The sequence below is a fragment of the Micrasema longulum genome, unplaced genomic scaffold, assembly GCF_059751315.1.
Source record: "Micrasema longulum isolate JH-2025_06_02 unplaced genomic scaffold, ASM5975131v1 h1tg000683l, whole genome shotgun sequence".
NCBI lineage: Eukaryota > Metazoa > Arthropoda > Insecta > Trichoptera > Brachycentridae > Micrasema > Micrasema longulum.
The window spans coordinates 129,151-145,931 of NW_028277879.1; the positions used below are offsets into that span (position 1 = coordinate 129,151).

The 16,781-nt window shown below is 30.8% G+C and overlaps 1 non-coding gene across 1 annotated transcript; it reads right to left on the reverse strand.

The window, feature by feature from the left end:
- Positions 1 to 9,318: 9,318 nt before the first annotated feature.
- Positions 9,319 to 9,391, reverse strand: TRNAD-AUC (transfer RNA aspartic acid (anticodon AUC)). The gene has a single exon. It is a non-coding gene; the product is annotated as a tRNA-Asp (tRNA).
- Between the last annotated feature and the right edge of the window lie 7,390 nt (positions 9,392 to 16,781).

Genomic DNA, 16,781 nt, shown 5'->3' on the forward strand with positions numbered 1-16,781 from the left:
GTCACATTTTAAACATTAAAAAAAACCTTTGTGTGCAAGGACCTACAATATTTATATAGTTCGTAGATTTATTAAAACTAAATACCTACTAGTACTACGCAATAAAATAATTAAAACAAATATACCGAACCTAAAGCTTTATGTATATATATATATATATAATTCCTCTGCACGTGTGATGGCACTGAACTCCTCCTAAACGGCTTAACCGATTTACATGCGGTTTTCGGAGGAATGTAGATCTTTGCGCTGTGCGTGTTCGTAGATATTAAAATCTTCAATCTAATATGTAAAAAATAAGTAAGGAGCATAAATGTTTTATTCATCGATCTACCAGGGTCGCATGAAATGGAAAGATGTTGTTTTTTTGTGAATAGAAAAAGGTTATTTTTGAATGTTTACAAACAGCATTTGTTTTTTGTGGATCTCAATCAGATTCTTTCCTTGAATTCCTAATAATTTCTACCCATTTTTTTCTTTTTACTCGATTTTTGGTAATACTAAAATAAGATTAAATTCAAGATATTCTTAAAAATCGTATTCCTACATAAGTACACCCCTCTGTTGATGAGAAGACCGGAGTTTGAAGTTTGCAAAAAGAATGCCATATTTGAAAAAACATTTGTTTTATGTTATGGAATTCAACCATAAACAACTACCTAGGTACCTACTTAAATTCAGTATTTGAATATTAACAATTTTTAGTTTTGGAATTTAATCACAAACAAGTACCTAGGTACCTGCTTATCAATGAAAAGTATTTTTCCAAGGTAAGAAATAGCAGGCAAACCAACGTTCGGGCAGGACAACGTCTCTCGGGTCCGTTAGTCTATCTTGAAATCTACAAAATACACCAATTACTTATTATTATCCCTAATATACAAAAAGCATTTTGCTCATAAAGTGGAGACGCTTTCAGCTTCCCTGATACTTTCTGGTAAATTCATGAAGCATTTTAAAATCTTTACAGTAAAGGTTGTTTTGAGTTCCAGTCAGTCTCACTTTAGGAAGCCTGAAATCACTTCCACTTCTCGTTCTATGCCTTTGGAAATCCTCATTGCGTTGATTACTTTTGATATGTACCCAGGAAGCAGTCCGTTTATCAACTTGTAAATAAATACCAGAGTATTGAACAGAATTATATTTTTAATATCCGCGATTAAGTACCATATGATAAAAAAAATAGATATTGAGATAAAATTTTTTTAATCAAACATCAACGAGCGGTCAAGAAAGGATTTTTCTTGTGCATTATAAATATACGGGTATTACTTACTCACCTGTGTAATCTATTTTCGCTCCCCATGAGGAGAATATGGTGCCCACGAATTCTCTCCAGGTCTTTCTGTTCGTGACCAACTCCTGTACGTCCTCAGGAGCCAGGTCCGCGTCCCATAGTTTAGACGTGAACTGTTGAACTGTCGGTTGCGGAATTTTAAAAAAAAAGAAACTACAGTTATTTAATAAACCGTACCTTAGAGGATAAAACACTTTAGTCCACTTTTTGGGGTTTTGATGTTAAAAAAGAAGAAATTATCACAATAAGCTATTTTATAAAACATTAAAGTCCACTTTCGTTGTGAAATGTTTTTTTAAAGTTAAAATTAAACTCTGAAGTCCACTTTGTTATAATGCAAAAAATAGCAGTATTTAGGATATACTATTATTGTTTTTTAACAGTAATTATTTTACACAAAGTTCCTTATTGGTTGAAATTATTTCATTTAGTTCAATAGGTATGGTGTTTTGGAAATCGCACAATCACAAAATTTTGTTCAGTGTGTGACTCCTGTGGTTTATTCTTTAAGGTACAGTAATATGTGTAATTACACCCAGAAAAATTAAAAAAATAACATCAAGAAGTAGATTTTTATGATTGATAAAATCATTTGTACAAAATTATAGTCTAATAGATTTGTTTTAACAATATTTGTGAAAAAAGATCATGAAATCACATAATGTTTTTTTTCTTTTATGGTCAAGTCTCCGGGTTCAGGCCGATGAAGAATACAGTGCTGTGTGTGAAATAGCACCTGAAGGGTAAAAATGATTACCTAACCTTCCATGTAGCAAAAATGATCTAGATACGCTGCAATTGGAGCATCGATGCAGTATCCTATGCATCACTAAGTGCGAACAAATTATTATGATGATAATGTTTTGACGAGTATTTTTCTTTTTTGGTTTTAATGACTACATTAGCAGGTTTTTATCAGTTTTGTCATTAAAACGGGACCTTGACACAAATATATTTTTGACATTAAAATATGTAATTCATTTCATCTATTATTTTTAAGACTGCGAAAAAAAAACTTAAATTATCATAATTACCACTTTTTAAAAAAATACATTAAAAATAAAGATGTTTTTCAGAAATACAATTTCGTAATAATTATGTAATTTTACTATCGGATTTTTGATCGTATAAAATTAAAAACAATCTAGGGATGTCAATAAAAAATATACGTTCGTTTATGAATAAAAATATTTTGTTAAAAAAATATTGATGTGAGTTTTTCATTAAAATAATTTTATTTTTAATAGGACGCATCACTTTTAGTATTGATTCATCAATTTGATTTATGTCATGCTTTTTTTATCTCTCTAACCGCAATTTCTTTTTCAATCGTGTCTTTCGCTTTTCCTTTTAATAATTTACTAAAGTATTATTATTTTAAAAAGCACTGTCTACCCGGGTTATTAGAAAGGTACCACCAAACTAGACAATTTATCAACAGACTTATTGTTTGGAAATTTTTAGAAACAAACTCGTCAAAGTTAATTACTAACTGGACATTAAAAAAATGACACTTCATATTGCCAGTATTACGTAAATGCTCAGATATGGAAAAAACATTCATATAACAGCCTTTTCTTACTTATTAGTTGGATAATTAGACAACAATACTTTTCTAATTAAATAAGCATAGTAAGCTAATTTCGTGAGTGTAGGTCATTTATTATACCTGCCCGATAATACAAGAATAACGTTTCTTCTTTAGATATAAAGACAAGGTCTATTATACCATGTGTACATCTGGATCTTATAATTATTATAAGAAAATTATGCAAATCATCTAATTTGTAATTTTCCTGATCAAATATAGGTACCTTCCTTAAAATATAATAATGAATAGACATAATCATTTTTTTTTAAATATTTAACACGTTTATGATAATGTAGCACCTAAAATTTTATAGGAAAAGTTTGTCGAAAAAAAAACAAAAATGTGGAATTTACTATGCTATATTATACAAAACTTATGTAAGAAAAAATTTATTCGAACATAGAACTAGCAATATGTGTATAAAAATTAATTAAAATCGATACTAGTCTTCAATGGAAAAAGATAAATACGCGAGGAAAAAAGGAGAGAGAAGGGAGATGTTTCTTCAGGCGTGTTTTAAACAGAGCTAAACTGTAGAAACATCTTTAAAGGGAGATGATTCTATGGTCGAGCTAAGATTAGTATATATTTAAAAAGGCGTAATCTGCCGGTTAAAAAATAATTATATATTAGTTTACAAAATTTAAATTTTACAAGAAACTAGCGGACCCGACAGACGTTGTCCTGCCCGAACGATGGGAAAATACTTTTCACGGATACGTAGGTATCTAGGTACTTGTTTGTGAATGAATTCCAAAACTAAAAATGGTTTATATTCAAATATTGAATTCAAGTAGGTACCTAGGTACTTGTTTATGGTTGAATTCCAAAACATAAAATAAATATTTTTTTCAAATATGGCATTCTTTTTGCAAACGTCAAACTCCGGTCGTCTCACCAACAAAGGGGTGTATTTATGTAGGAATACGATTTTTAAAAATGTATTGAATTCAATATTAATTTAGTGTTACCAAAAATCCATGTTACCAAACCTGATTGAGATCCACAAAAAACAAATAATACTGTTTGTAAACATTCAAAAACAAACTTTTTTATATACAAAAAAAAAACACCTTTCAATTTTTTTGCAAATGCATTCTTCTCTAATGTAACCCTGGTAGATCGATGATTAAAACATTTATGCTCCCAATTTCTTTTCTACAAATTCGATTGAAGATTTTAATATCTACGAACACGCACAGCGCAAAGATCTATATTTCTCTGAAAACCGCAAGTAAATCGGTTAAGCCGTTTAGGGGGAGTACGGCAACATCACACGTACAGAGGAATTATATTGTATATTAAGATACATTTGAAAATGAGTATTAATTTAATATAAATTTACTTAATGCCACAATTAAGATAAAAAAGATATTAGAAATTAGCAAAATATTATGATTTTTTTACTTAAGCATTTTTTCAGACTACAGTTTTAAATTAATAATAATAATATCCGTGTCTCGCGTGGCTAAAATTCATCGAAAGTTATGTCCAATGAACTTACTTTTACTTAGTGTTATTTTGAATGCTGCACTTTCAATATTAATATAATACTAATTTACGTAACTTTTTCAACACAATTAAATTTACGGTTACAAGAGATTAAAATCAATTTATTAAGATTAAACTGTATAAGTTTAGTCAGTACATTATTTTATTTGTTATTGAAATTATTTTACCAGTTCATAGTTTATTGTATTAATTTGCATCTCACGAGTCCTTTTCTATCCGTGTACAAATTAATTATACTTGATTCTTATTATTATCAGTAACGAGTGCTGAAGATTGTTAATGATCAATAGATATGGAATAAAAAGATGAAACGAAAAATTATTCGCTTGAATTAAAACGATAATTAATTTAGTGTGAAACAATTTTTTCCGTCATCGTGAGCACGAATATTTTGTTTGTTGTCAGAAGATATACTGACAAGCCACTAATCCTAGCGCCTACGCCATTGAAAATTACTCGTATAAAACAAATACCAAAGCCATAACCTAATAATAATAACATATTTATCTAAATGTACGATACAATAATATATTTTTTTAATTAATTATCGTGAAAGAGCAAAGATATCAAGTTTCGTTTCATTCAGTAATCATCATCATCATCCCTCTTTACGCACCCAGTGGTGCATAGAATACTGTATTAGTAAACCAAATGTAGACTAGTTCAATCCTCTGTTACATGAAAGTAAAGTAATCAGTCTTTCGTTTCTGATGCTAGTTCAGAAACAATGAAACATTGCAGTTCATAAAACCTTTCAAATCAATTGTTTATGTACCTCAGAAGTCGAACCCAGGACCTTAAGAATGGTAGGCGAACGCGTCAGTCACTGCACAATGAAGTGTTTATTCAGGACTTTTAGCCGAGAGGAGCTTTAAAGTTGAAAACACGCGTCAAGGACTATGTTTCTATTTCACGCAGAGAGATTTTTTTAAATTATTTTTTTTATTATTTATTAATAACAAATTAAAATACAATATTACAACTTAATACTCTGAAATAATTCAATTAGATGAATCTCACCCGCATAAATAAAGGTTTCAGCTCTTTAACTTCACAAACATCAACAGATGAAAGAATTGAAGGAATATATGTAGATGTTCAAATATAGGCAGAATGGTGAATGTTACACAGTGTGTAAAGTGGCCACTTAAACCAGCCATTGACAGGTCATAAGCCCTGTAGATGACTAGACTTCTATATTACCTTTTCTTAAGTGTTCTTCATCTCTGTTGTAATATGTTAATTATCTTCATGTATTTGAAGCAAACAATTCTTTTTATATAGCAATTTTATATCTAAAACCTTAAATTTTTTAAACGATTGAACAGTGGGAAAGGTAGACGGTTTTTTCAAAATAACTTTTGTAATTAATTTTTGTAAATTTTCAACTGGTAAAATATTTGTTTTAAAAGCATATTCTTTAAACAGATATATTCTTTCATCTGCCCGGATCAAGAATAATTCGTCATTATATGTTTTTAATGAAGTCACGTTACCTAGTTATTAACAGTGTTTTGAGTATGTCAAAATCCTTATATAGCTGGTGAATTTTACTTTCCAATTCGTAGAGTGTTCATATATATTCGACGTTTAATCGTCAGTGTGGCCATATATAAATCAAAGTGCAGTCGCATGCAAAGAATAAACATATATAAATTAAACACTATCTAGAGAGGCAGAGAAGATTTAGAATACAAGCCCAAGGCCCGTATTACCATGGGAAGTAAACAAAATTTTCTTTTATTGTCTATAAAGAAAAACCAAATTTTCCATATGAGAAATTAAATGTTTTTAATCAAATATATTTTTAGACATGTTCATTTACATGTTTCCTAAGATGATTCACGCTTTGAATTTTTATACAAATATACACATTTTCGTAGAGAAATTCGATTTTGATTCATAGACGATTGAAGTTAACTTCCCATTGTAATCGGGGGCCAGAGACTATGCAGTATTCTAATTCAAAAAACTTTTTTTTTATTAAACTGCGTATAAAAGTACAAAAAAATGGAAGCTGGCAACTTCAAACTAATTAAATGAAAGACATAACCCCTACAATACATCACATATAAATAATATAATCACTAGATCCTCAACACAAAGCCAACTCAAACGAATACAAACTAATACCACTTTCGGACAAAGGGTTTTTGAGTATTATTCAATTAAAATCGATAACTTACTTCCATTATCTTTTAAAACAATTAGTAACGAGAAAATGTTTAAAAAGGCTATAAAAAATGGATAGTGGAGCTAGGTAGAAGTAAAATGGATTGTCTCATTCGCCCAAACCAATATTAAATCAACTGCTCCACAAGTGTGTAGCTTATGTTAGGTTTCTGTTATTTTTATTGTGCGTTTTGTAATATAAATAATATAGATGTACATATATACCAAGTTTTTAAAACTGCCTGAATATTATGTCAATTATCTCTGTTTATTAAGTGAGTCTTCTTTGTTTATTCTCAAATATAAAAACATTTCAAAAAAGTATATTGTTAAGTGTCCTCGGCACGGGAAACCCCAGTGAGGTCACATTATTTTTATTATTGATTATAGTTTGTAAGAGTAAAATATGAATGAATAAATAAATCCTTATTAATATCAAGTATATAACCACTTACCTATCGACTTATTAATGTCTACCTGTTTCGAAACCCATCAGTCTCTTCGTCAGGACTGTCCCCCATATTAACATGTATTTACAATTCAATACACTATCATCTCCTTCACCACTACCACCAGCGTACAGTGCGTTCGAATGTTGGAGAACCAAGTAAACACATAAATTTCGTTTGTGCTAGTAGGCACATTAGACTTAGAATTTATTGTTACGCACACATAAAGTAGACGTTATTAAAGATATATTAATAGACTGCACGAGTACTTCCTTGTGTAAACAAAAACTGGATTCTACCCCTAAGTTATCAAGAGTAACATATTACAACAGAAATGGAGAACATTTTAGAGAAGGGAATACGGAAATTTAGAAATTTAAATGACCTGTCACACTGTGTAACGTTTACCACTTTGCCTGTGTTTGAACATCCACATTTCACGCATGTTTCTATATGTTGATTTTTGTGAAGTAAATGAGCTGAAACCTTTGTTCATCCAATTAAATTATTTCACCCGTTGCCAAGTGGGTCAAAGAATTTAGTAGGATGAATCTCACCCCCTCAAAGCACAAAGTAGTCCAGCACAGACTATGGGTATCTATGTCAGGATTCAGTTTGGAAATACGCTATTTGGACTTGTGCCTGAAGCATAAACTGATCATCTTACCTTCATGTAACAAAATCAAGATACGGTGCGTTTGGTATACCAATGCTGTGCCCTATGCATTATTAGGCACAGAAAAGGATCGGTGTATATATTTACACATATTGAATTATATTTTATATTATAACATATTATAAAAGAGCGTTTCCATATCAATGTGCACTGTGAAAAAATTGAATGTGGGCGGATTAATTAAGGTAGGTACTGGAAATTCTCGTTTCAACGCCAAACTAACTATAGTCAGGATCTACGTTTAAAGCGCACGGAAGGAATGCGGTAGTGTGTTGTGACGCCGCCCGGTAGAGATTACATACAAATTAGCTGGTCGATATACACGAATACAAATCATATTATTAAAAAAAGTATTATTATTATTTATATCTTGTTAAATACTAACTACTTTATTTTTATGTTAAATCATTCTCAACTTTGCATTGTTATTTTTATATTGATAACATAAAATTTTCTCATCCTTACATTTCTTTCTTCTCATTTTTTATTCACTGATATTTTGTTTCTTTTTTGTTAATTATTTTTATATTATATTTCATATTATACATTATTATATTATATTCACTGCTGTGATTATTTCTGTAAAAGGTTCTTTGAACCGTTGATGAATAAATAAATATCAAGGTGCTAATTTTTATCAAAACTCAATCGGGTAGCGTCAAAACTATGTAAACTCACTTAACTTAACTCCAAAACTGAATCTTTTTCAGCGCGTTTTAACTTTGTAATATAAAAAAATATTGACTATGTTTATCACTGTGCATTGATTACCAATAAATTAAGGAAACATTATCATAAAACAGTATATACATTTATATATATTATTTTTTTAAATATATTTTATGAAGGCAACAGAATATAACACAACAAATATATCAAAACAACAATTAGAGAGAATAATGCTTGGGTATAAAATGTCATATTAGTTGTATTCCAATAAGAGCCTAAATGTTTTACTAGGTATGTCAAAACGGATGGATTAGAGCGAGAACAAAGGTCACCGATGTGGTCCATAGGGCTGCCAACCAGAAATGGAGCTGGGTTGGTCATATAGCCAGAACCACAGACTCTAGATGGACCACAAAAGTCCTGGAATGGCGACTCAGAACGGGTAGAAGAAGTGTCGGCAGGCCTCAGACAAGGTGGTCTAAAGACATAAGACGAGTTGAAGGAAGTGGTTGGATGCGGTTGGCTCAGGATAGGGAGATATGAAGACTAAAGGGGGAGGCCTGTGTTCACCATTGGACAAGAGACGGCTGATGATTATGATGTCAAAACGGGTGTGTGTGTGTGAGAGAGAGAGAGTGAAAGAAGATTGGGTGGGAGGGTGTATATGTGTGTGTTCGAGTGAGAAAATATCATGAAAAAGATATAAGTGATGTAGTGAAGTTTTGCTTTGTTTAAAGAGTAAATTGGTGGAATGATGATGACGGAGCAAAAAACTTTATTGAAATTAGTTTTAAAAATATATAATTCATCATCATCATCATTCCCCTTTACGCACCTAATGGTGAATAGGGCACTGCATTGGTACACCAACCGCAGCGTATATTGATCATTTATTGCTACACAAAGGTATATTATAGTGTAAAAACGCCTTTTTTAAAAATATATTTCATGTCAACCATGTCGGAAATCGAACCCGAGACCTCTTGCATGATAAGCAAACGCGCTGACCACTACACCACAAGGCCGGCAAAACAATAATAAACAATTAAACAATAATTCAGTTACGGTAAACCAATATATTGTGGGACATGAAGTTCTCTGCACCAGAATTTAATGCTGAAACTATGTTCTAACTTAACATGTAGGAAAAAATATAAATTAACGAAAATTAGAGGGAATATTGTTTATTTCAAAAACGATTTAAAAAATCACAATCCATACAGAAAAATAAAGGAAAAAAATTAAAGCAAAAGTAACTCACGTTACATGGTTTTGGTAACTCAAGTCATATATTTCAACAAAATGCGTAAGGATGCTACGTAATTGTAACATAATTAACTTTATAGTAATTTTACAATCATATTTAAGGCTCATCTGAGCCTTTATTTAAAAAGAAATATCATCTTAGGAATCTTCAGACGGGAACTATAAACTTAATACTATATTATTTTTTTTTATTTCTAACTATTTTTTAATTATTATTTTTTAAATTATTATCTCAACAGGTCACGAGGCCCTATTATAGTGGTAAATTATAGAAAAACATTTTTATTTTTTTGTGTTTTGACCGGGAATCGAACCTGAAACCTTCCGTACGTGATTCAAGCATCTTAGCTATTAAACCAGGAAGGCCGTTGATGCGTTGGCAGAAATGACATGTTTTATTCGTGTTTTGGCGAAGTTTTAATGAAAAAAAATAAATTCATGTCGCATTTTCATGGAAACACCCATTACCGCATTCCTTCAGTGCGCCTTGGTCGTAGACTCCGTTTTTACATAATCTTGCATAATCAATATAATAATAATAATGCAGTACAATGCAACACAGTTTTTACGAATCCTCAAATAACATTTTAGTTTTTTTTTAAATCAAACAGGTTTTGCAAAAACGTTGGTAATTTATTTTTATTGGAGATTAATCCAGAATCCGGTTTAATTAATGCAATTTGAGCCCGTCACTTTTTCTAGTACCATCTCTTCATAGCGCGCAACAAAGCAAAAAGTTGCAATTCTTTTAGAAAATAAAATGCGTAATGCCTGTATTCAAACACCAAACTCAGACTTTTAAGTTTTTCTCCGCACATGAGAGTAGAATAATCTGTTGCCTAGCGGTAAAATAATTCAATCGGATAATTCTCACTACTCAATGAGGAAGTATAGTGCTACGGGAAATTGGATATAAAAATGTTTTCATACACGCTGAAAAATTAGGCATTTATCTGTACGGTAAAGTTTCTCAAAAATGTATGAAAAGGATAATAAAAATTAATTACTTTGAAACGTCACAGGATCACGTGAACACGTGTTAACAATAAAAAACTAATTACAGCATTGCTATCTTAGAGTATATATATTTGTAGAGGGATAACAACACATTTTACCAATCCAATGCATCTAGCCCGTATTCTAATGAGAAGTCAAAATTTATCTTCAATTTTTTCAACAAAATATAATTAAGTTTTCTGTATGAAAAATAGAAGATGTTTACAATTTTTTTTTTCTAAACATTTTTATTTACAAGGTACCGATGAAGATACTTTGAATTTTCATACATAAATATCGATGTTATTTTTTACTGTCTCGATATGAACCGATAAAGACAGGGTTGGTAGCGTGGTCCAGATCCGTAAAGTATCGGGCTACAAGGGAGCGAGCTCTCTGACATCCTCAGGTTTTTTTAAAAAAGCCAATCAATCGGCTTATGAAAGCCCTAATAGATTGGCATTAATGAGTATATAACACATTGAATAACCTTAACAAAAACTATTTCAGAATTTATTTAAATTTACAATAGATATAATCATGGCATGATCTAGGCAAATGGTGATTTTATTTATGGGTAAGCTTTAAAAAAATATCACTTATTTGTACCTACATAGAAGGTATATAATATAATGTAAGTAATTTTTACTATAAATTCATATTTTTCTGTGGTTCTGTGTGATACAACAACTCTCATCTATGAAATCAACTCAAACGACGTAACTTCGTGATATATTATAATATAAAGATATATTATCCATTACTTTAATACATAAATCATTAAAAAATGAACAAAAAATAGCACAATGAATTCAGTCGATATTAGGTATTCAATTAAAATGTCAACTGGCCGAATTGTTCTAGAAATTAATAGTGCTAAAAACGGCCGCGTCGAGTGCCATATATCCTGCAATATGACGCATGAAAGTAATTATGTTATTATATCAAAAGTACCATCTCAAAGAAAAATAGCCCTTAAGAAATATTGTTTGTAATACTATTTTCCAAATCAAATATCCACAAATAATTGTAATTGTGTAATCTGCAAGTTTAATCTGGAAGAAAAAACCCGCACTTGGGTTAAGACATTCAAAATATAGTAAACTTATTTGTATGAAAAAATAAGCTGGAATAACCGGCTAGTTTCTTGGCTCACCGCAGGCACTGGGCGCGCTTTATTAATATTAATATTTTTATTAGGAAACAAATACCATGGTGGAAATGATTTTAAATAAAAAGTAATTATTTATTTGTTTTTCTGTAAATAAATTTACAGTAAAACATTATTATGGTCAGTCAAATATAATGGTAAGCTGCTCATAATCGCTGCTATACACGGTTCGCCCCTGCCAGGCAGATATGACTAAGTGTCATCTCAAGTCGGGAGTGATAACACCACTTGCTTCTTAAATGCTTGCCCTTATTGTAGGAACACGTCGACAGTACTGTTTAGACTTTTAATATAAAAATCAAACACTGATTTGAGTCTACTGAACACATTATTATTTTAACAATGTAAAAACAAAAATTTCTGTGGCAATTGTTTCGCCGTGATAGGGCATTTCCAAACGAATGTTCGGAGATTGCAGCGTCCGTTGCCTTATTTATGAGTGCATGAAATGAGACAAATAAAAATGAATATTTATATTCATTACGCATATTGCACTGTTTTGGAGTTCTAATAGCAGCGTATATGAATCGTTTTTTAATTTTCATTAATCTTCTATTTTAGGTTATATTCCAAAAGCAATGAAATACTTCACATCCATCCTGTCGACCAATCCAATTGATGGAATAAGTACTAAATTAGTAATATATGTACATGTTTGAACATTTTGACAGGTGTAAGCTAGTGTCCAACGATTTACACCAAAATAAGACTGATCATCTTTTCTTCGCGTAACAAAAATCTATCAAGATAACATGCGATTGGTGTACTGATGCAGTGCCCTATGCACCATTAGGTGTGGAAAGGTAATGAAGAAGAAGTATTTTTATTAGAAAATGTATGTAAGTATATGTATCGTATGTATTGTATAAGTAGGTATGTATATATGCATATTATGTACATATTTATATATGCCTGTGTATATTATTTTTTTTAGTGTAATAATTTTTCGATTGTTGATTTATTTACTATTTTTAATTTGTTATGCATTTTTTATTATATTTTATATAATTTTATACACTTGACAAACACATGAACCCGACTCTTTTTTGGCAAGTTCAACCTGAATTGATCTATTTTTATTTCTTTGTGTATTGTTTTCATGTTAAATAAAGGATTACTTATAAAAAAATTAAAAATGTTAAAACGATCTTCTTTTCCTTCAAATTGGTAAAGGCAACGAATATTTGGCATACTGGCGTCGTAAAAAAAATGCAGTTATTTGCAAAATTTGAGATGGCATTTTTGTGGTATTTATCAACTTTACGCAAATTAAAAAAAATAATAATTAATCATGAGTAAAAACACAATATGTCAATTGTCTATAAAGCAAAAAACCTCTGTGTTTCATTTCTACCCTGAGTTTTTGCTTAAAAATATCTAGATTTTGTTCAATTGCTTAAAAAACATTTTATTGTTTTTCGTACTGAAATATTTTTTACGGCTCATTGCTATATTATATCAAATGGTTAGAATTTTTTTGTATAACCTACCTCATGTTTAATTAATTTGTGATTTTTGTCAAAAACCTGCCCTTTCGCTTACTACGGCAGTATATCTTAGATGTAGATAGTATAGGAATAACGTGTTTATTTACTATAGGTACGTCAGTGTAAGTAAGGCAGATTTTTCTTACCATTGTTTTCCTGTTTCTTTTCATGGGAAGGAATATCTCAGGCTTTCCAAATTTAAAATCAAAGTGATTAAAAAAAATACATAAAGGTAAAATTAACTGATGAACAATTCTAATAAGATATTAATCAGATGTTTAATTCCACTTTTACTAAAGTTCCGTAAAATAACCTTTTTCCTAAGTAAAATACACAGAAAACAACGACTGACAAATAATGCTTAGATAAAAATAAGTAAAAACTATATTAAATTATACAAATTCAAATTTTAATATTTACATACGTGGAGCTAATTAACGAGTTGATTAACCGAGAGCAAAATCACAACGTTAGTGAATAAACAGAAATTATAATTAAATACCTGTCCCAGTCCATGGCGAAGTTTTGATATCTATTTCCATCCTGTCAAAATGAAGTTGGCACGCTCTTTTGGTGACAAGTTGTTCCTTGCTTAGACCACTGAGCAAAGGCAAGAAAGACAACCACAATGCTCTCAGTGCATCACTCCTTGGAATATAAAACACGCATTTTGCTTCACTTGTTGAACTGCATCCACGAACAATTTGGCGCTCCATTTTTCAGTCCACAATCCCAAATCAGTATTTGTCGGTGATAAAAAAAATCGGCTTATTTTGATACTCAACTCCAGCTAAAAAACGAGTAGCAAACAAATAAATGGCATTTTAAACAGTTTTCAAACGCTATACGAACTACGAACGAAAACCAAAATGACAGAATGACGCATTGACGCGACGCTTTCAAAGGAAGATCAAAGATAATGCAGAGATAATGTAGAACTATTACAGGAAGATCATAAAAATAAGTAAAAAGCGTTTTCAAATGTTTCCCGTTTCAAATTGTGTTCCATTTTCGTTTTTTTTCTTTTCCCATTGTTACAAAATGTTGCCATAATAAGATTCTACCGCACCAGATTCTGTTACGAACTGAATCAAATTACCTGGAAGGTACCTACTTACATTACTAGAGTTCTGGTTTGAGTTGTTGTTTGACAGTTTGTTTATTACCAGTCTAAAAAATACTTTAGTACAGTTGTATGTTCCAAGTAGAATCTCATTCGAAGGGGAAAACAATAAAGCAGTACTAGAGTTTAAAATGAACGAATAATCACTGAGGTATAATAATTTAATAGAGATTATGTATGTTCTGAAAAATGATCGTTGTCGCGTCAACATTGTCGTGCAAAACGTGGAGTAAAAAAAACAAATTGTCAATTCCAGTTTACTGTGAATTCAAAGCTGTGCGTCGCGCCTTTTTACGCCGCCTCTTATTTACTGACTACAAGTTAAGTTCCGGAACTTAAGTTGAATGAAACGCGAGAGTATTGCTTAGTGCTGCATCTAGTATTATAGATAACATACTTGTGTATCAATGCGAATAACATACATGATTTTAATTAATATTAGTCATGTGTTAATTATTACAAATATCATGACTTTAATGTTATTCTTATACATTCTATTAATTTTTATGTTTGTGTACATTCTGTTTTTCTTTATCCTTTCTCTTTTTGTTGTTTGTATGCTTATTATAATTTGTAAATGTATGTAAATTGTCTTAGGCCGATGTTATGACGTTTTGGTAAAAGGTCCTAATAAAGAAAAAAAACATACCTTAAATCGGGTTGTGGTCCCGTGGCTAGTGTTGCGGACTCGCGGATTAGAGGTCTGAGGTTCGAACCCCACTTTAACCCAACTTGATTTCCATTTTCTAATAGTGAGTTATAACAACTCGTTGAAATTGGCCACCAAAATTGAAATATTTGGGTAAATTGTAAGAACGCTAATATTTTATATTAAAAAAAATATATATATACATATTAAATAGTGTTCATAGTGGTTACTTGGAAATACCTTTAACTAAGTATTTATTAAATTATGTATAGTCATAATATGCTTTTTAAAGTTATATCATCTGCAATATTTTGAGTTTGTCCAAATTTTTGTCGACAAGGACTGGATTCAACTCCCTGGGGAGCTGTTTACACTAACATATTACAACAGAGATGAAGAACATTTTAAAGAAGGTAATATAGAAGTCAAGGCATCTACAGGGCTTATGACCTGTCATTGGCTGGTAAAAAATAAAAATTTCAGGCGTTGCCTAGTATGTAGGTGAAATAATTCAATTAGATGAATCTCACCCACATAAATAAAGGTTTCAGCTCTTTAACTTCACAAACATCAACAGATGAAAGAATTGAAGTAACATAGATGTTCAAATATGGGCAGAATGGTGAATGTTACACAGTGTGTAAAGTGGCCACTAAAGTCAGCCAATGACAGGTCATAAGCCCTGTAAATGCCTAGACTTCCATATTCCGTTCTCAAAAAAAAAATCCCTCTCTGTTGAAATAAATTTAAATGTTGGTATTCCTATTTAAAACCATCTTTTAATGTGCTCTACTAAAATGTGCGAAAAATCGAGAGTTTCTTAAGATATTTTCTAAGGATAGAGGTGTGTTGAACTTTAATTTTCAGCAAGGTTAGTACAAAACTTAAGTATATTATGTTTACCAGTGATTGAATACATGTTTATTAAGCTAGTTTTGTCTCAAATGTGATTATTTTACTAAGAAACTATATTTTTTAATGGGTGCCAACTATACAAAGAAAAAAATCACAAAATCAGAGATTGGCACTGTGCCAATAACTAGCATGTTGTAGTGTTATTCGTTAATATTTGAATTATTGGCACATGCCAATCAGTATTTTACATGCATTACTGATATTTTGTTTGTTTATTACTTGCGACAAATAAAGAAAATTATTTTAGCATTTAATACAAAAAGGATTAGCTTATATATAAAAAGAAATACTCCGAAGTAATTTTTTTTCAGACATTTTTTTAATAGAAAGAGCGTAGCTATCTTCATCTGATTCAGATTGAGTTATACAACAACAAAAACAAACCATCACGGCGTTTCCCCGTAGGGGTAGGCAGAGAGGATAGAACGCCATATCACTCTGTCTTAGCATACAGACATCGCTTCCTCTACATTCATACATCCTCTCATGCACGCACGCCGATTATTCCTACTCTCGACATGTCCATCTTCAAGTATTTGATGGACTGGATCCTTCCATATCTTTCTTGGTCTTCCTCGTTTTCTGCATCCATCAACATTGAGTAATAATAATAAATCCATTCAATAATTTTAAAATATCAGGTCTTTTATTTTTTTTGATACACGGAAATTTTAAAGGTGCCAATAACTGACAAAATTGCTGTGCCAATTAATAACTAGAGGTGCCAATAAATGGCTGAAATAGTATATTTGCAATCATCTTTATTTATCTTTAAAAATTGAAAGATCCTCTGAATATCTCTGAATGC